This window comes from Thalassophryne amazonica, chromosome 7 (genome assembly GCF_902500255.1).
Source record: "Thalassophryne amazonica chromosome 7, fThaAma1.1, whole genome shotgun sequence".
In the NCBI taxonomy this organism is placed as follows: domain Eukaryota; kingdom Metazoa; phylum Chordata; class Actinopteri; order Batrachoidiformes; family Batrachoididae; genus Thalassophryne; species Thalassophryne amazonica.
The window spans coordinates 28,864,363-28,888,379 of NC_047109.1; the positions used below are offsets into that span (position 1 = coordinate 28,864,363).

At 40.4% G+C, this 24,017-nt stretch overlaps 1 protein-coding gene across 1 annotated transcript in view; it reads right to left on the reverse strand.

Moving 5' to 3' along the window:
* LOC117513733 (adhesion G protein-coupled receptor B1-like) overlaps positions 1 to 23,809 on the reverse strand; it is a 712,829-nt gene extending 689,020 nt beyond the window's left edge. Inside the window, 1 exon segment of the mRNA XM_034173969.1 lies at positions 23,331 to 23,809. The gene's annotated coding sequence lies outside the window, so the exon portion shown is untranslated.
* Between the last annotated feature and the right edge of the window lie 208 nt (positions 23,810 to 24,017).

Here is a 24,017-nt window from a genome sequence, read left to right on the forward strand (position 1 = left end):
AGAATACTTGGAGAAATATGGGAGCAATTACAGTATCTCGCAAACCTAAGTAAACAAACAGGTGCCCGCATTACCGGAGCTTGCAGGGCAAGCCGTTCGCTTCCTGCTGCTCCCAGCTGCGGCACCATCGATAGCCGGTTTGCAGATAACTCCGTCACCCCAGAGATTCGGCTTCCGAACCAATTATTTGTCATCCGGATCCTTATGCGGAAACGTCGAAGCCTGTGCTCGTTTTTTGATGCAATGTTCTCTGGTTTTTGCTCAGCGACCGGCTTCCTTCTTTCTGAATGGTAGACCGTGTCTCATATGTGACAATAATTTGCTCCGAGGTGACGCCTTAGCTTGGGTCACTGCGTTGTGGAGCAATAACTCTCCATTATTAGGATCCTTTAAGGATTTTTCTCGGCGGTCCGATTGGTTTTTGACCATCCGGTGAAACAAATACCGTTGCCCAACGGTTGCTGAATCTCAGGCAGGGGAGGCGGAGTGCGGCGGATTATTCCGTGGATTTCCGAATTTTTTCTGCTTAGTCCGGTTGGAATACCGCAGCTTTAAGAGGAGTGTTTGTGGATGGTTTGAATGATTCATTAAAAGACGAGCTAGTAGTCCATGACGAACCAAACGATTTAGATGAGCTAATATCTTGGTTATTCATCTAAAGGATCGGATAAAGGAGCATGGACGCGAGAGAGGGTGGACATCAGAGCGGGTCTTTTCGTCTCGGGGCTTTCCCCGACAGAAGATCTGGGCTGCCTCTTCTTCGCCCCACTGTGACTCCTCCAACGGGACCTCTGGCTCCTCTTGCGGATAAGTCCATGCAGCTCGGACGAGCTGAAGCCGCCATATTGCCCCGGTCACATAAGCGTCAAGAAAGATAGTGATGACGTATCTCCAGGTGTTCTGAGACAGGCACAATAATGGACACAAAAAAACAAAAAAACAATAAGTTATATGGGCTGTTTTGTTTTTTTTTGTGATGGGTTATAAATTGTTTGGGTGTTTTGAGGCGGGTTCTGGTTGGAGTGAACGACTGGCGGGTCGGAGCTCGCTGGACTCAGCCAATCGTCGGTTTTTATATTTGAACGTAGGTATTTTCTGTTTGGGGATTGGGTCGTTTTGTTGTTTTTATTTCCCTGCTTCCCTACCCCAACCTCACTTGCCCTACGACCGTTCGTCTTGTGGGTTGTGGGGTGGTGCAGGTTGGTCACGCTGAGTGTTTCTCAGAAGACCTCTGCACCTAGGGGGGGTTGTCGGTGCGTTTTTTGGGTTTGGTTAGGGCCCAGTTCCCTCCAGCCTCGGTGGACCTTTGACCGTTCGTCATTGGTGTTACCGGGGTGTGGTGCAGCGGGAACATACCTCATCAGTCTGATGATCCTCCACCTGTTGTGAGAAGCTGCTCATTTACATAAAGCTTAAAGTCAGACCTGAATGTGTTGCTGATAGCGTGTGCCTTTGAAGGATATTAGTTGTAGCTGTTGACTTACTCTTCTATTCCTCACAGAGTCAGTTTGTCGTGTCCACCTGGGGGGGTGTTTGGCGGTGAATTTGAGTCCAGAAGCGCCGGGCTTCGATCGCTTTGGGCGCTGGAGAGCGCGCCGTTCCTTCACTCCGCCAGACAAGCTATATATTACGTTGTACACATTATTGCACGGAAAGGGAAAATAATGTTTTGTTTTTTGGAACCGCGTTCTGGTTATTTAGCGCTGGGTTCAGTCAGACGCAGGTCCGCTCCTCAAACCCGCGTCGGCACATAACAGAGGCTTAGATATGGACTCACAGCACATTTTCACAAATCTCTTTCCTCCATAACACTGCTCTTTCTCCGATTAAAGGCTGAAAATTACTGTACTGTTATTTCTACCTGGTTCTTTTATGTAAGATTCTGCCCCTTACCAAAAACTAAACCATTGTATTCCTCATTTGAGTTTATTCAAGGTCACGTTAGAAACCAGGCCTGGGACCCTCACAGACAGTGTCCATCTTGTGAAAGGCCCCTAAAATGAGTCATACAACACATTTTAAACCTTGTGGGTGTTAACATGGGTGTGGTTGTGTCTCACATTTCTAATGTTACTGGCTCTCACCAACAGGGGGAGATTCTCCCTATGTTCTGAAACTTGACATATGATAGAGTAAAACTTTAAACATATTTCTCAGAACGTCCAAACAAATAACACAAATACTTAATAGCTAACATAACCAAGAATTAGCACAGATATTATCTAACGGTATCATCAACAAATTTGATCAAATGTTCCACAATAACAAACAACAGCACCAGTGGAGAACTTGTAGACACTCAGAGTTTATGGACCATTCACCTTCACATGTGGTGTAAACAAGCCAAGAACATAAAAAACAATTGAGGTTGAATTCTGTATTCCAGTACATTCACCCACTCATTCCGTCTTTCCATTTTTACAGTTATGGGTTCCTAACCTTATTGGACTTGAATTACACTGAGCAAGGTTCCTTTCAACCCTTTTAGTACTTGTGGATGTTTTAATTGGAATGCTGTATGCAGGATACACTGTAACTCTGTGCTGGATTAGCCCAACATGAGTCATATTTTTTTCCCTCAATTCAAAACTGCTCTGTCATACATGGATAACTAACTTTTTCACAGCTACAGATTTTCCTTTTGTCACTTTAAAACTGAGATTTTATGTTGTGTAATTTGTGATGCCTGCCAAACTCATGATGATTCAGATGTTTGAAATGAACAGACAGTATTAACTGGCATCAACTGAATGCATGGTTTCACACAGTCCAATCACAAGTTCCATCTTTAAACATTCAGTTTTCCAAGCCACTGTTCAATAGATTAGACTCATCAATTTAGTCTGAATTCTAAGGCTGACACGCTGGAGAAATGTAACAAAAACTACAGATAAAGGTAGAAAATGTGACAGTACAGAAGAAAGCTGCTTTTACAGCGATGCCGTCATGACTGTGAACACAGCAGTCTTTAAAGTCACGATTTATTCTTTGTGCTCACTGTTCTAACTTTGCATCTGGTATAGACACCAAAGTGCACTGTGATGTATGAGCTAATCCCTTGCATGATTGCCTTTGAGTCATGAGGATTCTGATGGAGGTGCGAAGGTGTTTCCTCTGCTCTCTCACACACACTGTCATGAAGATAAAAATAGACAACGGAAAGAGAATCCTGATAACTCGAGAGTTGAAATCACTGCTATCCAGATCCTAACACACCTGTAACATCCATGGCACATGGATTCCTTTCACAATCAAGAATATAGCTGTCCAACAGTCCAAACCAATAAACCATTGTCATGCTTAACAGTCGAAAAAATATACGTTTTCCAAGAGGTTTTTTTTTAAGAGCCTCAGTAAGGTTTAACCCCCTACCACCTGCATCATTTTGGCTTGTCAGTATCTCACAAATAATAAAAGTGAAATTTCCCAACGATGGGATATACAGGCTTAAAAGGGATTAATTAGGCAACAAGAGCACCATTCACATGAGTGGAGTATAAATTTTAAAACTGAATAAAACGCAAATTACTCCACTTGGTCTGAATCTACAAGTGACCTTTTGTGGAAGAAGGCTCCCATATGTATGACTAGCATGAGTGTAAATATAAACACTCAATTGCTCAAGGGCTCTAACACATTTATTTTCAGGACAACATTCACGGTTTATACTGTAAGCAGCAAGATTTAATTACCTCGACCATAAGAATCATGTTTTCACACCTATTTGCCTACTGGTTAGTTGTCACCTGGAGTAAAGATTTATCAATGATTTTCCTCAAAGACTTGGGAATGGGGCAGGGTGGGCGTCTATAGGAGGAAGTCAGTCAGGTGCAAACCCAGATCCAGGGCAGATCGAGAAATACTGGGGATTGATGCATAATAACAACAAAATCTCATGATACGATCATCTGTAACACCTCCACCATGCAGTATTATGCAAATAATGAATGTTTATGAGTTCAATGGTACGAATATTTCACCTCATAAAATGTTCATACCATTGAAAGAATATAAAAACATTCATTATTTTTTTTTATAATGGCTACAATAGATCAACTTTAAATCGGAGTCCAAAATTGTTTTCATTCAACTCTCATTCAAAAAAAAAGACTGTGTACTTCCTCAGTCCAGTGAAAAATCACACCAGAAATTGTCCAGCCTTTCATCCTAACTTCATCCTGTTTATCCTAACAGCTCTTCACGCCTCCAGATGGCTTACAGTGTAGTGGATTTGTTTTTTCTTTTCTCTCTGTTAGAAGAATTAGCATGTTCAATTAGCTCGTTCAAATCGTCATCCATCAGCAAAACAAACTCTGCCACCTTTAGCTAAACTCCGCCCCCACTACTGTGTGAGTGGGCGGGGTTCGCAGTGTGCAATGGTACAAAATGTACGGAACCAAATTTGCATGCTAAATGCAACGCAACACAAAGGGATGAGGTAAACCATGTCACGTGTCATACAAAGCACCAATCAAATTACAATTATTGCTATAAAAAAGACAAATGAAGACTTGGAAAAAGTTCTGTTAAGTAACCCTCGGGGTCCACGGACACACTGTTGTGTCTAAGTGTATTTTTCATCATGTTTCTGTTAATAGATCAGAGAAAGAAGGTTAGAGAGACTTCATTCTACCACTTCCTGAAATTGCGAAGCTCAGCCACTGTGCCACCCTCTTGGAGATCATCTACCCTGTATGTTCCATGTCATCTGCTGTGTACCTCTGCAGTTGACAGTAGCTCTGTTGTAACAACGTATGGCAGTTTTTCTACAGTCAACATGTCAATGCAGCATCATAATATATGTATATTCTGGGTGGCTGTACATGGCGTTGCCAATCATCTGCATAGGTTTTATTATTATAATGTCATATATTGGCCACTGTTGGGACATTAAAATAAAGCAAACAAACAAGCCAACAATGGATGATGAGGAGGTAAAAAATAATTATTTTATGAACTCTCTCTGTGACAGGAGATATTTATTGCACAAACTACACACAAAAAACAAAGCAAATTATAAACAACAATTAAGCAAAAATCAGTCTGTGTGGGCATTTGCCCCCGTCCACTGCCTATAAAATGTTCCCGACCCTTTACACTCTCCTTAGCACAGTGGTGAGCCCACATGGAGGTGACACCATGTTGCTTTTTGAGCTGAGCCTGTTGGAGTGGCACGATTCTAGACCTGACCACCAGGCGCATGCCAGTGAGCACCCTCGACAGGCCGGACCCTGGTTTCCATAATTAGGCAATGATGCAAGCATCCGAAGTAAAAGTAGGATATTTCAAAATGCTGTGTTGAAAATTACTTGGTCTTAAAACAGCACTTGGGAATTTTTTTGAAGAAATCATTAAATTTCATAGGGGGCTAATAATTTTGTCCTCATCTATAATTTGCATCTCTTCACACCTGATTTCAGTTTGTTCAAATGGACAGTGTCTCTGAAATAATTTTTGCTTTTCATTTAGGTTTTCCTGCTTTGCAGAACTTTACTGCTCTTTAAATAGGAAAAATAAGTTGTTTTACTGTTTAAAAAATGCAAAACATGCAAAAGAACAGTGATAAGAATGTGATTATGCCTGAAAAAAGCATGTTACAATTATTTTTCCCATATCACCCACCTGTACTTTGGTGCTTTTTGAGAAAAGTCTTTTTCATGTTCCTCTCATTTTTTTCATAGTGCTATGTGTAATCCATCAAGTGTATTCTGGGTTTATCCTGGGGTCTCTTCCCAGTTAGACGTATCCCAAAATCCTCCCGAGGGAAGCGTTCAGATGACATCCTAATCAAATGCTTGAACCACCTCGACTTGCTCCTTTCTACAAGAGAGAGCATGACTGTACTCTGAGCGCCTTCTGGATGTTACAACTCCTCATCCTGTTCCTTAGGGTGAGTATCACCATGCTGAAAAAGATTTGACCATGATAAGAATTTCTGATGTGGCTCTGCAGTTATTTGAAATGGAATGAACCTCCCTCTCGTAACTCATGAACAAATGCAGATTTCAAGGCTGGAGAAATGATGAATAAAAAAAAGTAAATCTGACTTTGAGCATAGAAAATTAATGAAGCTGAACAGAGACATTAATAATTATTCATAAATTAAACATGACTTGACAATGATGTGTCATTACAATAACCTCTTTATCGTGTATGGATTTTGGATTCCACTGTAGTTTCTGCAATTTTTTTTTTGTAATGTTATTATTGTTATGAATATTTTTCAGGATTATAGAACATATACGTAGTATAGTAAGTAACTTATTATTATTACTCTAGGCCAAAATATGGCCATCGGGTATAGCAAAGACTATACCCGATGGCCAGACAGACAGTCCGTCCGTCCGTCTGTGCTCAGCATAGGTCCATTCCTATTATTGCCAAGGTCTTCAAATTTACAGGGCCCATTCTTGGGACACAGTTCATGGATAAATTCAAAGATGGCTCACCTTGACCTGCTTAAAACAGGTCAAAAGGTCACATTCTGTTCCTATTTTTATGCTCATGCAGCTGAGGGTATTTTAGCACCGGGTTACATTTATTATTGGCGTGATGCATTGGGAACATGTACACTCACTTCTCACTTATTGTTTCACTTATTGTTCCCCCCCCCCCCACACACACACACACACACAGATGACATACCAATGATCAGTGGTGGGCAAAGCTAACCAAAAAGTTAGCTTCGATAATCACTAGTCCAGTAACTGGAAAGTTGACTTTTATAACGTTAAACCGATAAACTCCTAAAAAAAAAAGCAGAAGTTACAGCTAACCGCTAAATTTCAGTATTGACTTGGCACACTGTCAGCGACCTTTAGTGCTGCAGCAGCATCACCCTGTCAGCTGATACAAAGACCTTTCACGGTGGCAGTGTAGATCAAAATCCAGTCACTTTCACTCATGGTTTCATTCATAAACAGACTAATTCTGAACAGTTCATCAACATATTAACAGCAACGCTCTCATTTTTACAAAATACAATTATAGACTTTTGATGGGTGAACCCCATCCTGACCAGGTCCGCATAATCATGGGTACACCGAAATCAAAAGTCTATAACTGCTTATTATATGGTAAACAAGAAAATTGGGAGTTTGTCAAACATACTAAAACTGAAAAATCAATCTCAAGTTTCAACTCTTTATTATTACTGTCATACTGCACCAACTGACATCCCATCGATCGACTGGAGATGCCTGTTAAGTCCGCGACAAAGAGTCATCAGGCTTGTTTTCTTATAAAGTTCGCCATTCGGCTGTTGAGCTTCCGCATAAAATCGACCGAGTACTTCTTCAAACATCCGTCTGTCATAAGTTTCAAAGTTGGGCGCATGTCCCTTTTCAGTGATGTACTTGCGAAACAGGCTGGCTGCTGACTGTGTATTTCTGTGGGTGTTCTTCGCATGTTTGTGTAAAATTTGTTTTAAGTCAGCGTCACTAACAGATGCAAACCAGTCTTCTGCCATCTTGTCAACAAACTGACAGCCAAAGTAAGCGTTGTATCGCATTATCTGATTGGTCGTTATCGATAGAAGGTGTCGCTCGATTAGCTAGCGCTACGCTGCATGCGAGGTGTACTCGTTTTGCACGCCCGGTCTACTCAGCTCCACCAGCGGTCAACTCGGCATGTGGTACAGCTCAGAAAGTGGTGAATGGGCCAATCAGAAGTTGGCAAAATCCCATCCATGTAATAAAGTGAAAATATCGTACTTTTAAAGTAATAAAGAAGAAAGAATAAAGAAGGTTTGAGCATTAAACTGACACAAGCGCCAAAAGGCATTTTGGGAATCAGACTTGTCTTATCACCTCCCCCCCATCAAAAAACACAGAACACTGACATCTACTGGATGGGAGTGTGAAAAGCAGCAAATATGTTGAGTCATACTTTACAGAGAGAATTTTCAGTTTTGCAAATGCTTTTTTATTTGTTTTTTGATAAATGGAAAAAATTACGTATTTACAAAATACAACCCCAATTCCAATCAAGTTGGGACGTTGTGCAAAATGTAAATAAAAACAATATGATTTGCAAATCTTCTTCAACCTATATTCAATTCAATACACCACAAAGAGAAGATATTTAAAGTTCAAACTGATAAACTTTATTGTTTTTGTGCAAATATTTGCTCATTTTGAAATAGATGCCTGCAACACATTTCAAAAAAGCTGGGACAGTGGTATGTTTACCAGTGTTAAATCACCTTTCATTCTAACAACACTCAGTAAGCGTTTGGGAACTGAGGACACTACTTGTCGAAGCTTTGCAGGTGGAATTCTTTCCCATTCTTGCTTGATGTATGACTTCAGTTGTTCAACAGTCCAGGGTCTCCATTGTCGTATTATGCACTTCATAATGCACCACACATTTTCAATGGGCGACAGGTCTGGAGTGAAGGCAGGCCAGTCTAGTACCCACCTCTTTTACTATGAAGCCACGCTGTTTTAACATGTGCAGAATGTGGCTTGGCATTGTCTTGCTAAAACAAGCAGGGACGTCCCTGAAAAAGATGTTGCTTGGATGGCAGCATGTGTTGCTCCAGAACCTGGATGTTCCTTTCAGCATTGATGGTGCCATCACAGATGTGCAAGCTGCCCATGCCATGGGCATTAACATACCCGTGATGGCAGCATGTGTTGCTCCAAAACCTGGATGTACCTTTCAGCATTGATGGTGCCATCACAGATGTGCAAGCTGCCCATGCCATGGGGCACTAACATACCACCACAGATGCTGGCTTTTGAACTATGCACTGGTAACAATCTGGATGGTCTTTTTCCTCTTTTGTCTGGAGGACACGATGTCCATGATTTCCAAAAACAATTTGAAATGTGGACTCATCAGACCACAGCACACTTTTCCACTTTGCGTCTGTCCATTTCAAATGAGCTCGGCCCAGAGATGGCGGCGGCATTTCTGGATGTTGTTGATGTATGGTAAATTATGCACAGTGCATAGATGAGAGCCACACATCTGGCTCTCTCAGTCTCCTCTTCCTCTCTGTGCCACTGCATGGCACAGAGCCAAACTAAGCATTCAAGTTCTGCTGTGGATTAATCTAGATTTTGAGGAGCAAACTGGAACGATCTGAATTGTTCAGCAGCTGATATAGGATGAATATGGGGGGGTGTGTGGAGACAATTCACCTCATTCACAACATGACAGAACTTAACGATGTGCTGTTACACACAATAGCGCGCAACAACGTGACACATTATTCTTGACTGTCCGTAATGGTTCCTGATAATTCTCCAGCAACACGTGCCATTAATCGTAATGCGTGGTAACAAGTTGCAGCAGTTCCTGAGGACACCTGACGCCTCTGCCTCAAATCATCACATTCGTGATCAGCAGCCAAGAATGTTTATTTCGTGGCATTCATGACTTGTCATCATTATGTGTAAACGCAGCATTATCGGGCAAGTCCAGACTGCTCTGTTCGGTAAATACAAGGGTTTGTTTTTTCCTAATGGGAATGCATTGTGGTCGGATAGTTCATTTTGTGGGCAAAAATCCATTATACAAAATATAAAGTGTTTATTACATGGGAAAACCATACAAAAGCACTGGGACTTTTGTTTTTGACCGGTGAGTGTGAATATCCAGTTTATACAATGATTGTTGATTTATACAATGATTGAGAGCAAGCTGGCATCACTTTGTGTGGGAAAACTTGAGGCATCACTAAAACACTTTGAAAATCTGCTTTAGATGGACAAGTGAATTAGAAAGTCAGTTTACCATTTTAGAACTGTGTGTGCATAATCAGAGGGATCAGAGAGCATACACAGTCAGCAGTGACGACATATGTACCACAGGAGAGACCACGTGAAAATGCAGGTTTGTGTTGGACAAATGTAAAAAAAAACTGCAAAATTTATTTCTACTCACGTGCAGAGAATTCCTGCTCGCTGGCTTGAAACTTATGGCACTATGGGGCAGGATTATGGCACTACAGGGGAGGGAACCAGGTCAGCACTGGCTCTGCTCTGATTGTCCATCTCTGGAGAGCGAGGTTTGATTAACAGCCCTCCTCTCTGATGCGGAAGTCAGTCAGGGACAACGGCATTAAGCGATTATCACCTCGTTTCTGCTTGAAACTTCACTCCAGTCATCATCTATCTCAGCGACAGATCTCTGAAGCTTCTGTACAACAATCATTTCCAAATACGAGGTCTGTTAAAAAAGTATCGGACCTTTTTATTTTTTTCAAAAACCTGATGGATTTGAATCAGGTGTGTTTGCCTGAGCAAACCTTGAACCTTCATGCACATGCATGAACTTTTTCACGGCTGTCGATTGCGTCATTTTCTTGGTAAGCAGCCTTTGTGTGGGACGTGTGCAGCGCGATCTGCAGATTTTCATTCCAAGGAAAAAGACGGAGCGACTGGAGCAGCACCGCATCAAATTTTGCCAGAAACTGGGCGACAGCCAGGTGGAAACCATTCAGATGATTCAGATGGCTTTCAGGTTACTTTTCAGTCGTGACTATCCGAGAAACTGTGGAAGAGGTGCGCATGTCACAACATGTCCTGTGAGACTTCAACACAAAGGCGCTTTTGCTCCGCCGTCGGCAGCTTCGTGCCGAAGCCATTGGCACGATTTTCACCGCCACTCTTTTCATGGCCAAATCTTCTGTCACAGTGGAATGTGCTGAAAAAGTGCTGATGTCCACCTCTTCTGCAATTTCTCGGACAGTCACACGACGGTCCCGCATCACCACAGCGTTCATTTTGGAAATGATCTGATCATTTCAGCGTGTTGATGGCCGCCCGGAGCGGACGTCTTTAAACCGGTTGTACCGCTCCTTAATCTGTGTGATGCCCCTAGGATCATCACCGAAAGCCGTCTGAATCATCCGAATGGTTTCCACCTGGCTGTCGCCCAGTTTCTGGCAAAATTTGATGCAGGGCTGCTCCAGTCGTTCCGTCTTTTTCCTTGGAATGAAAAAACGCCGCGCGCACAACACACACCTCACACAAAGGCTGCTTACCAGAAAATGATGCAATCAACAGGCGTGAAAGAGTTCACACATGCGCATGAAGGTTCAAGGTTTGCTCATGCAAGCAGACATGATTCAAGATTCTCGGTCAAGAAGATCAAAGCCAGCTGTCGCCATTAGCGCAGAGGCAACAGACAACCAAGAAGTCTTTGCAGGAGGTAAGTTTCAACAGTAGCTTATTTATTTATCAGTCTCGCTGAGGACATGATATAAATTCAAATGTAAAGTCTTATCTTACCTGTTTGCTTCAGTCGGATTCATCATCACAGCCTGATGAAAACTTATCCACAAAAGCATCCTGATTTTGGACATCTGAAAATAGTTCCTTGTCAGGCTGAAGAAATTTAGAATTTTAAAAAAAGTCACTGTTTTCAGTCTGAACCAGAGAAAGTGTGCGCTTTGTTCCACAGCAAAAAATTAACTTATTTTAAAAGTTGAAAGAGTCATAGCACCTCATTCATGAACGTCATGTCGGCATTTCTCACAGCCATCAGTCGACGCTTCCCACAATGAAAATGAATCACATGGTCAACCAAGACAAAAACTGGAAGCACTTGGAGAGCAAACCTCCGCCAAGGCCATAGGGTCACTGACGTCACATGGAATACCCTTTGGCAAAGAGACTTATTCCACATCGTTTCACGCATCTACCATCATGTTTCAGATTCAGTGGTTAACCCTCTGGGGTCCGAGGGCATTTTTTAGACAGTTCACTTGCCTGGCATAAATGTTTTATTATTGCTGTTAACAGCTCTCCCTGCATCCCACAATCAAGTTTTATGTCTCTTTCTTTCAGGACAACCTGTACTTTCAAAAAATATATGCTATACTTGTGTTTTATAAGTGTAATAAAGGTTTACAATCAAAAATAAGAAAGGAAAAAGTAAAGCAGAAAATCATTTTCCACACACATTTCTTCAAAACACACAGCAAACTATAATAAACTAGTAACACATCACTCCTAAAAACAATCTTTGGTGTGTCACGTGAGGTGAATCTGCCCTATGATTGGATTTTGGAAAACTATGTGATGGTGAACCAATTCCGATTGGACACTCACATTGCTCACGTCATCATACAGCTTCTATGAGAAGTACAAAGATGGTGGACGGTGGCTCGAATGTCCGCGGAGTTAACTTTTCAGTAAAAAAAAAAAAAAAAAAAGTACGTTTCTATCTCATATCATTAAAAAGTTATTTACAATTTAGTAAAGCTTGGTCTCAGCTGTTGTATACGACAGTGTCGGCCCCAGATGGTTAAACCCTTAGATCTTCAGCAAATGTATTTAGAAAGAGAAACTGCATGAACTACACAAGTTTTTTTTTCTAATAAGTTTATTCAGTGAGGAGAAAACAAATGCTAAATTATTGTTGTGTCATAACTTAATTTTTGTTCAGCCTTTGTGACTCGTCTTCATGAAGTTAGATGGAAAAATGTTGAAACTGGCCCTATCTTGCAATGATAAAGAATCCTTAAAAAAATTACTGGATCTGGATCGTGTTCCGGATCATTACCAAAATTTAAAGACTTCTAAGTTAGGACAAGATACACCCCTGGTAAAAATTTAACTGAAATCCATTTAGGATTTTTTTGAGTAATCCTGCTAACAAACCAACCAACCAACCAACAAACAAACAGACGCAACCGAAAACATAACCTCTTTGGTGGAGGTAATAAAATAAAACCTAAAAAAATGTTAAATTACTCTGTTTGACATTCGTGTAAGAAGTGAAATAGGTGCACAGTTTATGGCTTCCTGCTGTATTGTAAACACATTACTCCACACACTTACATCACAGTTCCTGCTTGAATGCAGCACCTCTAGTGGTGATTTATTTTTAGCAAAGTTGTTTGCCGCAATAATTATTAATAAAAAATGCAAATTTTGAAAACAACTGGAAAATGCGTTTTATTTAACACGTAGAATGACACTGTTACAAAAAAAAAATTACAAGCGGTCCCTTTTAAATGGTAAGTAAAACAAAATGGTAAGTGAAACAAAATATAACAGGTTAGATAGTAACAATTTAACACTTTTAAAGCTATTCTGCACAAGTGTTATTGATATGCTATATACAAGCCCAATTCCAGTGAAGTTGGGATGTTGTGTGAAATGTAAATAAAACAGAATACAATGATGTGCAAACCCTATTCAACCTATATTCAATTGAATACACCACAAAGACAAGATATTTAATGTTCAAACTGATAAACTTTGTTTTTGTGCCAGTATTTGCTCATTTTGAAATGGACGCCTACAACACGTTTCAAAAAAGTTGGGACAGTGGTATGTTTACCACTGTGTTACATCACCTTTCCTTCTAACAACACTCAATAAGCATTTGGGAACTGAGGACACTAATTGTGAGTGTTATGACTGGGTATAAAAGGAACCTCCCCAAAGGCTCAGCCGTTCACAAGGAAAGATGGGTGCGAGGATCACCACTTTGTGAACAACTGCATGAAAAAAAATAGTCCAACAGTTTAAGAACAATGTTTTTCAATGTTCAATTGCAAGGAATCTGGAGAACTTTCTATACATAAGCGGCAAGTCCGAAAAAAAAAACATTGAATGCCAATGACCGTCAATCCCTCAGGCAGCACTGCATTAAAAACTGACATCATTTTGTAAAGGATCTTACCGCGTGGGCTCAGGAACACTTCAGAAAACCATTGTCAGTTAACACACTTTGTCACGACATGTATAAGTGCAAGTTAAAACTCTACCATGCAAAGCAAAAGCCATACATCAACAACATCCAGAAATGCCGCTGCCTTCTCTGGGCTGAGCTCATTTGAAATAGACAGATGCAAAGTGAAAAAGTGTGCTGTGGCCTGATGAGGAAAGGTGATGTAACACAGTGGTAAACATACCACTGTCCCAGCTTTTTTGAAATGTGTTGCAGGCATCCATTTCAAAATGAGCAAATATTTGCACAAAAACAATAAAGTTGATCAGTTTTAACATTAAATATCTTGCCTTTTGGTGTATTCAACTGAATATAGGTTGAAGAGGATTTGCAAATCGTATTCTGTTTTTATTTACATTTTACACAATGTCCCAACTTCATTGGAATTGGGGTTGTACAAAGTTTTTTTGGGGCCACTAACTTCCCAAAATTGGTCAATATCATGCCCTTTGTCTGTGTCCTTTTACAAGACACTTTATCTGCACTGTCTTGGTCCACTCAGCTGTACACGGGTTTATCCTTGGCTGGGGAAGTGACCTGTGAAGACTGTAATACCATTCAGGGGGAGTCATAGACTCTCATTTGCTTCACGTTACAGCATCCTGGGATAAGCAATGGCACAAATAAGTCCACACACACATCACAGGATTAGTGAGAATCACAGAATAATTGTGAAGGTTCTCCTGTGAGAGGGAGAAACTGTGTGCTCAGTCTGCAGATCTGTGGATAAATTGTCTTCTTCATATCCAATAATTTATGTTTTTTTCTCTATATTATTTCGGAACGTTTATGAGTAAATAAAGTGTGTGGACCCTATCTTACACCCACTGCAAAGCAGCATGCAGCATCTATGTCACGGCTACGCTCCAACCAACATGATTCATTTTCACACAAGTGACCACTTGTTCAAACAGCAAGTGCACTTGTGCTCATCTGTCCCTCCAAGAGAATGCTGGTCTTAAAATGAGGTGTGGCCCAGGGCAGTGCTAATGCATTACTACTGTAATGCAGCAGAAAGAAACTGCACCATACACCAACAAAAATAAAAGTATCCACTCAACCTCAGGTTACTTTCAGACCTGGGACCTCAATCTGTCATCCATTCATACACACATATTTGTGTTTAAACTGTGCATATGAATATTTCTGTGCAAAGTATGGAATTTATCAACTTGGACTTGAACTTAGAAAAGTATCTAAATATACACACAGCTCTGACTGTGTGTATACACAGCATCTAGTGGTGGAATAAGAATACTGCAAAAGCATGCAACCTCACCCACAAATGTTCTTTAATTCTTTGATTAATAACTACACAATTAGTAATTATGTTGAGTTACAAACAGACATTTAGTCTCACAGGTGGCAAAGCCTACAAAAGACACTTGTTTGATGTAAACAACAGCTTTTGACTCATAATTTAAAGAAAAAAAAGACCTTTATGGATGGCATGGTGGAATAGTGGTTACCACTGTTGCCTCACAGTAAAAAGGTAATGGGTTCACTTCCCACATGGACCTTTCTGTGTGGAGTTTGCATGTTCTCAACATGTTTGTGTGGGTTCCTCCGGCTGCTCCGGCTTCCTCCAAGGACATGCAGGTTTAGGTGAACTGGTGAATCTATATTGGTGCATCTGAGTGTCAATGTGTTTGTCTGTTTATATGTCGCCCTGTAAGAGACTGGTACTCTGTCCAGGGTGTACTCCGCCTCACACCCTATGACTGCTGAGATTGGCTCCAGCCACCCGTGATCCTTGAATGTGCAAGCTGGTACAGAGAATGAATGAATGAAAAAGACCTTTACCATTAACAAACCCCTTGATCTCTGCCTGTTAGTACAAGCCATGAAACAATTAGGTTCCCTTTTGTAGTTTTATACCAGTAATATGCTCATGTTGTTTGATGTCTAAATTAAGAAACAACATAACACCATAGGTGAATGGTTGTTGCCTGTGGTGGGCTTCAAGCCTACCATGGGAAAGTCTGTTGCCACCTAGAGGTGCATTTATTTTATCTTTGTATTTTTCATCCCATTTCTGTGACCTCACACACACACCTTAATCTCAGTCTCACAAAAGTTAATTTTCTTCACTCCCTTAGTTGTTATTCTGGTGAAGAATACAAGCAACAAGCAACAAGCAAATGGTTTGTTACCATATATGGTTAATCAAGGGCATTTCTGAATATAAATGACCATGAGCGTGCACACTAGAGTGGCCGTTATTCTGCAAAGATTTTTTCTGTAATTTAATCCTCTGATTCCCCTGAATAGGTTCCAATTGCTGAGAAAACATGCTGTGTAAAATTCTGTTAATATAAATAATTTTTTGAGGTAGCTCACAGGCATTGAAATTTTGCTATTTTTGCCAGGAGAAATCCTGGCAAAAATAGCAAAACAAATAGCAAAAAAAATAGCAAAAAAAAAAGCAAAAAAAATAGCATGAGTACTGCACATGCTCACACTACCTGGGATGGCATTTAGCTAAACATGCAGAGTTTGTTTTGCTGACGGAGGATGATATGAAGGAGCTAACTGACTATGCTAATTCTTCCAACACACAAAAAAAAAACCCACACACACAAATCCACTCCGCTGTAAGCTGTCTGGAGGCATGAAGAGCTGTTAGGATGAAAAGGTAAACAGCTGGATAAATTTCTGATGTGATTTTTCGCTGGACTGAGGAATTACACAAAGTCTTTTTTTTGTTTTGGAAGTACACAAAGTCAGTGCACAGCATCACAGACTACACTGGCACAATTTTGGACTCCTATTTAAAGTTTGTGTTGGACTGTTAGTGGAACACCAAAATGTAAGTCCCTTTTCTGTTGTTTCTAAATTAATAAAATGTCAAATGACAAGGATCTATTTTAGGCATTATGTAAAACAATTTTTTTTCATTCTTTCAATGGAACAAATATTTAATTCGGTGAAAGCTGGAAGGTTCCAGCTTTCAACTCATGAAATAGTTGTACCATTGAACTCATAAATATTCACTATTTGCATATTAATTTATACAAACAAAATTTTACATTGCATGTTTTATCATCAATTGGAACCTACTCTGGGGGTCAGAATACTAAATTTCAAAACTTTGCAATATATGGACAACCCTAGTGCACAGGCATGTGCGTTGGAATGTGGGGGATTTACTAATGGCTGAAATGCTTATGAACCGTGTCCGCCTATATATATATATATATATATATATATATATATATATATATATATATATATATATATATATATATATATATATATATATATATATATATAAATTAGAGGTGCCGTAAAAAAAAAAAAAAACAATTTACATCCGAATCGCGATTCTTATTACGATTCTGAATAGATTCAAAATGTCCAAGAATCGATTTTTAAAAAACATTTTTTTAAAACATTATCTTGTTTAATCTCTGCATGTACTATTTGTCAGGCAACAGCTTCTGAAGTACAGCGTCCCCGCAAGGGGAGGGTCCGGCGTGCTTCAAACGTTCGTGAGCTGCAGCTTAGCATGGCGGATGAAGAGCTAACTCAGCCAGCACTGTCTTTGCTGAAGGCAAATGTTTGAGCGCATTTTGGATTTTATTATTTGCTGCGTAAGAAGGAGCTTGACATGACTTATGCAGTGTGCAAAATCTGCAAAATGAAAGTCAAGTACTTTGGAAACACTTCAAATCCGCAAGCCCACATGCTATGCCATGATCCAGAGCTAAAAGGAGCAGAGCAGCGGTATCTACCGACTACTGACCAGCGCTTCATTAAACTGCCAGCCAACTCTGAACGAGCAAAGCAGATACAGTATTGTTCATAATAATAGTAGTGCTATGTGACTAAAAAGATTAATCCAAGTTTTGAGTATATTTCTTATTGTTACATGGGAAACAAGGTACCAGTAGATTCAGTAGATTCTCACAAATCCAACAAGATCAAGCATTCATGATATGCACACTCTTAAGGCTATGAAATTGGGCTATTAGTAAAAAAAAAAGTACAAAAGGGGGTGTTCACAATAATAGTAGTGTGGCATTCAGTCAGTGAGTTCATCAATTTTGTGGAACAAACAGGTGTGAATCAGGTGTCCCCGTGTCCCCTATTTAAGGATGAAGCCAGCACCTGTTGAACATGCTTTTCTCTCTGAAAGCCTGAAGAAAATGGGATGTTCAAGACACTGTTCAGAAGAACAGCGTAGTTTGATTAAAAAGTTGATTGGAGAGGGGAAAACTTATACACAGGTGCAAAAAATTATAGGCTGTTCATCTACAATGATCTCCAATGCTTTAAAATGGACAAAAAAAAAAAAGAGACGCATGGAAGAAAATGGAAAACAACCATCAAAATGGATAGAAGAATAACCACAATGGAAAAGGCTCACCCATTGATCAGCTCCAGGATGATCAAAGACAGTCTGGAGTTACCTGTAAGTGCTGTGACAGTTAGAAGATGCCTGTGTGAAGCTAATTTATTTGCAAGAATCCCCCGCAAAGTCCCTCTGTTAAATAAAATCATGTGCAGAAGAGGTTACAATTTGCCAAAGAACACATCAACTGGCCTAAAGAGAAATGGAGAATTTTTGGGGACTGATGAGAGTAAAATTGTTCTTTTTGGGTCCAAGGGCCACAGACAGTTTGTGAGACGACCCCCAAACTCTGAATTCAAGTCACAGTTCACAGTGAAGACAGTGAAGCATGGTGGTGCAAGCATCATGATATGGTCATGTTTCTCCTACTATGGTGTTGGGCCTATATATCATATACCAGGTATCATGGATCAGTTTGGATATGTCAAAATACTTGAAAAGGCCATGTTGCCTTATGCTGAAGAGGACATGCCCTTGAAATGGGTGTTTCAACAAGACAATGACAAGAAATCATGAAAAACTGTGGTTATACAACTAAATACTAGTTTAGTGATTCACAGGATTGCTAAAAAAGCAGTTTGAACATAATACTTTTGAGTTTGTAGCATCAACAGCAGATGCTACTATTATTGTGAACACCCCCTTTTCTACTTTTTTTTACTAATAGCCCAATTTCATAGCCTTAAGAGTGTGCATATCATGAATGCTTGGTCTTGTTGGATTTGTGAGAATCTACTGAATCGACTGATACCTTGTTTCCCATGTAACAATAAGAAATATACTCAAAACCTGGATTAATCTTTTTAGTCACATAGCACTACTATTATTCTGAACACTACTGTAAGTAAATTTACAAGTAGAATCACTTGAGTAACCTTGTAAAGCTGCATTTTCTTAAACATAAACATTTTTAAGTAATATAACTATTTCTCAGAGCTCTTTCAATTGAAAATCGATTCTGAATCGAATCGTCACCCCAAGAATCGGAATCGAATTGAACTGTGAGTTGTTGTACGATTCACATCCCTAATATAATGCAGATTTTTTTTTTTTTTTTTTTTACTTATACACATACCAAATATTGTTCCCAGTATTTACAAGCTTTTCTATGCATAGTTTCATAAATGAGGGCCCAGGTGTCTATTTGGAGAAATTACCTTAGCAATTGTATAATAAAAATGTTATTGTGCTGTTTTGCACCTGTCTTAAAGTAACCCTGAGAATGTACTTGTTATTCAACTTTGTTTTAGCATGCTGGGGTCAGTCTGAACTGGGAGTGAAGAGCTGGATGTACTTGTTATTATTCACAACTTTGTTTTTGTTGCTATTGACGACTGCGCTGAAGAGATGTTTTTGCAAGAGGAAATACCTTTTTGATGCCTGTTGATTAAAGAAATTATGTGCGCCAGGGAGTTTGAAATGGCCACTCACCCTCCCTTTGCGCACACACTAGAAAAGAGGAGGCAGAGCCATGCTCCGATAGAGTCTGCTGCGGGTTAACGTACGAACGCCCAGCCGGTTGACAAGCGCACTTTACCGAAGGTGTTGGCTCTCCACCTTAAAGGCGTCACGGTAAGAGAAGAAGAGATATTTCATGCGCTGCAACCACTTGTGTTTGATGGAACTACTTTTGTGGGGAATAAATATACGCCTTTTTATTCTAGCAAAATGCAGTCTGTGTGATCATTTCTGTGTGCCGATCTGACCGAACCTTGTTTCAAACAGCAATGGTTTGATTCAGATAGGTATACTACTGATCTATTTTGGCTTTCAATATTTGGACCTAGGAAGAGCGCTCATCTCTATTGCACACTGAAAGAAGCTGCCTGAATACAGAGCTGCCACTGAGACAAGTGTAAACTACAAAAAAAAGCAATAACATTTAAGCCACACAAATGACCAAAACCGTTTTCGCTTCTGAGCTTTTTCTGTGTTTTCTTGTACTTTATGCAACACTGCCCCCAGTGACAAGGTACAGCTCTAAATGCAAACAAGCATACAAACATCAGCAGAAACATCACCGATATACAGCATTAATTGGCAAAATCGACTTTTTTTCTAAAAAGAAAAAAAAAACTAACTGGACTGATGGCTGGTGTGTGTATTAAAGAAGCCATTGGTAACTGACACTGAAATATGGCAGAGAAAGCAAAATGCATATAACTGAGTTATCTGGAAAACGACACCGTAAATGAAGAGCAACATAAAAGAGATTTAACAGCTTTATTCCAACTCTGGAATAAACTCATATTTGCATCAGACATGAGTTGCATCTGAGAAATAAACCAACAGTCAATAAAACAAACTGTCACTAAGCAACTATTTAGAATAGAGCCAGGGACCCTGAGGTGAGTCTGTAAGCCCGGAGGCTCCTGACGGTAAAAGCTTTGCGGCTGGTACATGGTCATGAGCTCAGTTCCTGTCTCACTTCGCACATTGGCCAAGCCTCATTAAGCACTCTTCCCAAGCTACTCATTTAGTCCCTAATTAGAGAAGTCAATAGTTTTTCAGGATCTGGTCAACCTACAAGCAAAGACATTCCCCATCCAGTACTGTTTGATAGGCCATTAAGAACTTAGTTCAGGGAATGTTGGCACGTTTCACCTTTTTGTGGCAGTGCGTGTGACAATTTGTGCAAACTGACTGCTGCGTATTCACTGCAAGGCATGATGGGCATCACATACAAAGACATCTAAGTAGTTCCAATGCAGGGAAACACCACTGTCAGTCCGTGTCACACAGCTCCCAGTCGAAAATCCCTTTCTATCTCAGTTTTAATCCGTCTTCTCGTCTGGCTGACTGTCCCCTCATCACCCATCTATCACTCTCTTCTCCCTCAATGACTCCCTCTGTTTGGCTCCTTACGATCTCTCTGATATCACAAAGACACATTTGAGGTTCTTCCATGGCACACAGCCATGTGTGAAGGGATCAGGAGGGATGGTCAGTCCACAGCAGAGAAGGCAGCAACGATACAGAAATAAAGGACACCGAGGTTTAAAATATTGCATGGATGCCATTGAAACAGCCCGTGTTACAGGCTCTTCTCATTCCTGTGGCTGTGCACCACCTTCATCTGTCGCTGCTGGCTTCATCTCTGTTATCTGCTCTCATCTGGGGGAGAAAACAAATACCTGACAGTGGGCACTTTGCACTTGCCCAAAAATACATCACAGAATTCAGTTTTTGTCTGTGGTCATACCGAATTACTGACATCAGATCAACAGCATGGATACTCTGTTTTTTTGTTTGTTTGTTTTTTTGGCTCATTGAGCTTATATGCATTGCTGCAAATCAAAAAGGAGTTCAAACAACCAGCCCATAAACATGACAGGGTTTGAAAAGATGACAGTGCATCACCATAGCATCAATGACATAGGTCAAAAGGTCGATTTGCAAGTCTTGCATGCTGGGAAATATGAGCTGTGCCATCCAGCACACATGTAAACTGTATTTTGAGATGTATGCATGTAAAACATAACCAGTGCATCAGCATAAGAGAAAATTCAGTGACTCAGAGGAAATGTGCTTTCTTTCTTTGTTTGTTCTAGAACTGGACATTTAAATGCCAACCGTAGCCTTACTGAATGAACAGTTGGATCGGCTTTGGTTTGCAGACCCAAAATAAAATGTCATTAATGTAGGAACCACTGAGGTGTATGAACAGTGTTATCTTATTTCAAATCTTCTGATGCACTTGACTTCCAATAATACTGGCACTGGCCTTTAAAGGAACCCGTCAGTCACATCAACGGCCGGTCGTAAGGTTGGAAATAAAGCAGATATTACAAATCACATGCTTCAGTGTGACAACAACATGAACACTTGCAGGTTTTTCTTTGTCAAGAGATGAACTTGTGTGACTGTGATGAAAGAGAAGCGACACGTCAAGTGACAGGTCACTGTAAACTTTCCCCGCATAGGCTAATAATGACATGTAAACCTATCCCAGCAACTTCTATGTCTCTACAGCGCCCCCACCAGCAGGTATCGGGGGATTTTAAAATGTCGGGAGGTTGGGATAAATTGAATAGGGCATGCTCACTGTGATGACACTGTAACGCACAACTCAAACAATACCTCCATAAAACCACTCCAAGCACTTTTAAAGTATCTTTGACCTCTGAGCAACAGCAGCCAACCATCTTCCTCACTTGCTTTCAGCTTTCAGTGTGCGTGCACATGCACGGGGAGTGACACACAATGGACATTATTGAGTCTTGCTGCAGCACAAGGAGAGATGAGGGAGGCTCCTTGCACCAGTAGAGAACAAGGGAGTGATCGCAGCCTCCCAATGTTCGCCTGCCTCTTCCACAGCTCGGATACTGTGGGCATCATCTCACACCACACTGTGCAATGTCACCATGGACAAAGTAAAAAAGATGCTGTGCAAATTTGGAAAAGTCACATTGTGATTGCAAAGACTGAATAAAGGTTACAATAAGACGTCTTACAAGACAATATATTAAGGGTTCAGATGAAAAACCCAGTAAGTCAATTTTTAAATGGAGAAAAAAGCAGGTTAAAATGGGAATTTCAAGAAAATTAAGAGAAAGTGCACAAATTCCCATTTCTTATACTGATAGTTGCCTTGGTTATGATGACCTCAACTAAAAATTTGTGGCTTTGAATTTAGTGGGTTATAAGGATTATTGTGAAAAGGCCTTTGTGGTGTAAATCTCTGTGGAATTAGAATGTCAGCACCTAACGAGTGACCAGAGATCTGACAGACATGCGGAATTTATTCATGTGGGTAATCTAAAGAACTCTGAGAAGACAGGTGATTGTCACTTTAATCAAAACTGAAATGATGAGCAAAACCTCTTTAAAACACCTATATTTTCTAAATTCAGATAACCTCTAAAAAGGTTGACTAGGTGGATAATAATAAATAGCAAGTTACGAAAACACACACACACACATATATATATATATATATATATATATATATATATATATATATATATATATATTCATTCATTCTAATTCTACAGCCTCTGTTGATCATCACAGACTCATTCAGTCGGATGATTTTTTTTTTTAATCAAGTTTAGTCACACTCTGAGGCTTCAGTGTCCAAACTAGTGACTAAACCGACCAGCAGCAGAGTCCTTTGAAAAAAACGCAGCAGACGATCAAAATATTTCTATCTGCCGACAGACAACTCCCCAGACAATTTAACTTGATGAGTCCGCTGAAGAGAAAATAAAATAAAACGCTCCAAGCGTTCAGTGTGACAGGGGAGACTGTGCATGTGAAAGAATATTTGTGCGTTCTTTATTACCTTGAGTAAGTTAGCGGTCCCTTTGATGCATGCCGCCGTCAGTGGTCAAAGCTCTGCGCGCGGGGACAGTCCACACAAAAGCATCGCTACAAATACCTCTTAAAAAATAAAAAACAAAACACAAATTAGCCTCACTCAGGCAAAACTCGGACAAGAGTTCTGACCGCCCCCTTTATAGTTCCGACTGTCAGCGAATAAAACAGGTAGAGAAAATCCTGAATGGATTCACTCAGTTTTCACATTTTTCCAACGTCAAACGATCCGCCGCTCCTCTTTGATCTCTTTAGGGAATTCCTCTGTCAACAACAGTTGTGTTTCTCATTCCAGAATTTCTCAGCTTTGTCCCAAAAGTTGTTTTCCCAAATCCAAACGGTCTCGCGCTCGGCTCCCAGTCTGCAGGTGACCGGAGCGGCAAATCAAAGACAGCTCTCGCGTGCGTCTCGCGCGGAGCTGCGTCTATCTGTGTCCGCGCGCAGCAGCAGCCACTTTCCTTATTTGGAAGCTCGGGGATCACGCGACTGTCAAGACAGTCCGATTACACCAAAATGACTTCCAGCCACAGCTTTCAAAATAAAAACCCCTAATTGAGCACGGGGGAGAACGGGGCCGTTTGTAACAACATTTTGCTTTTTCAACACAGTTTTTCCAGGGACGAATTTATCACATGCATTCAACTTCAAACCTTCA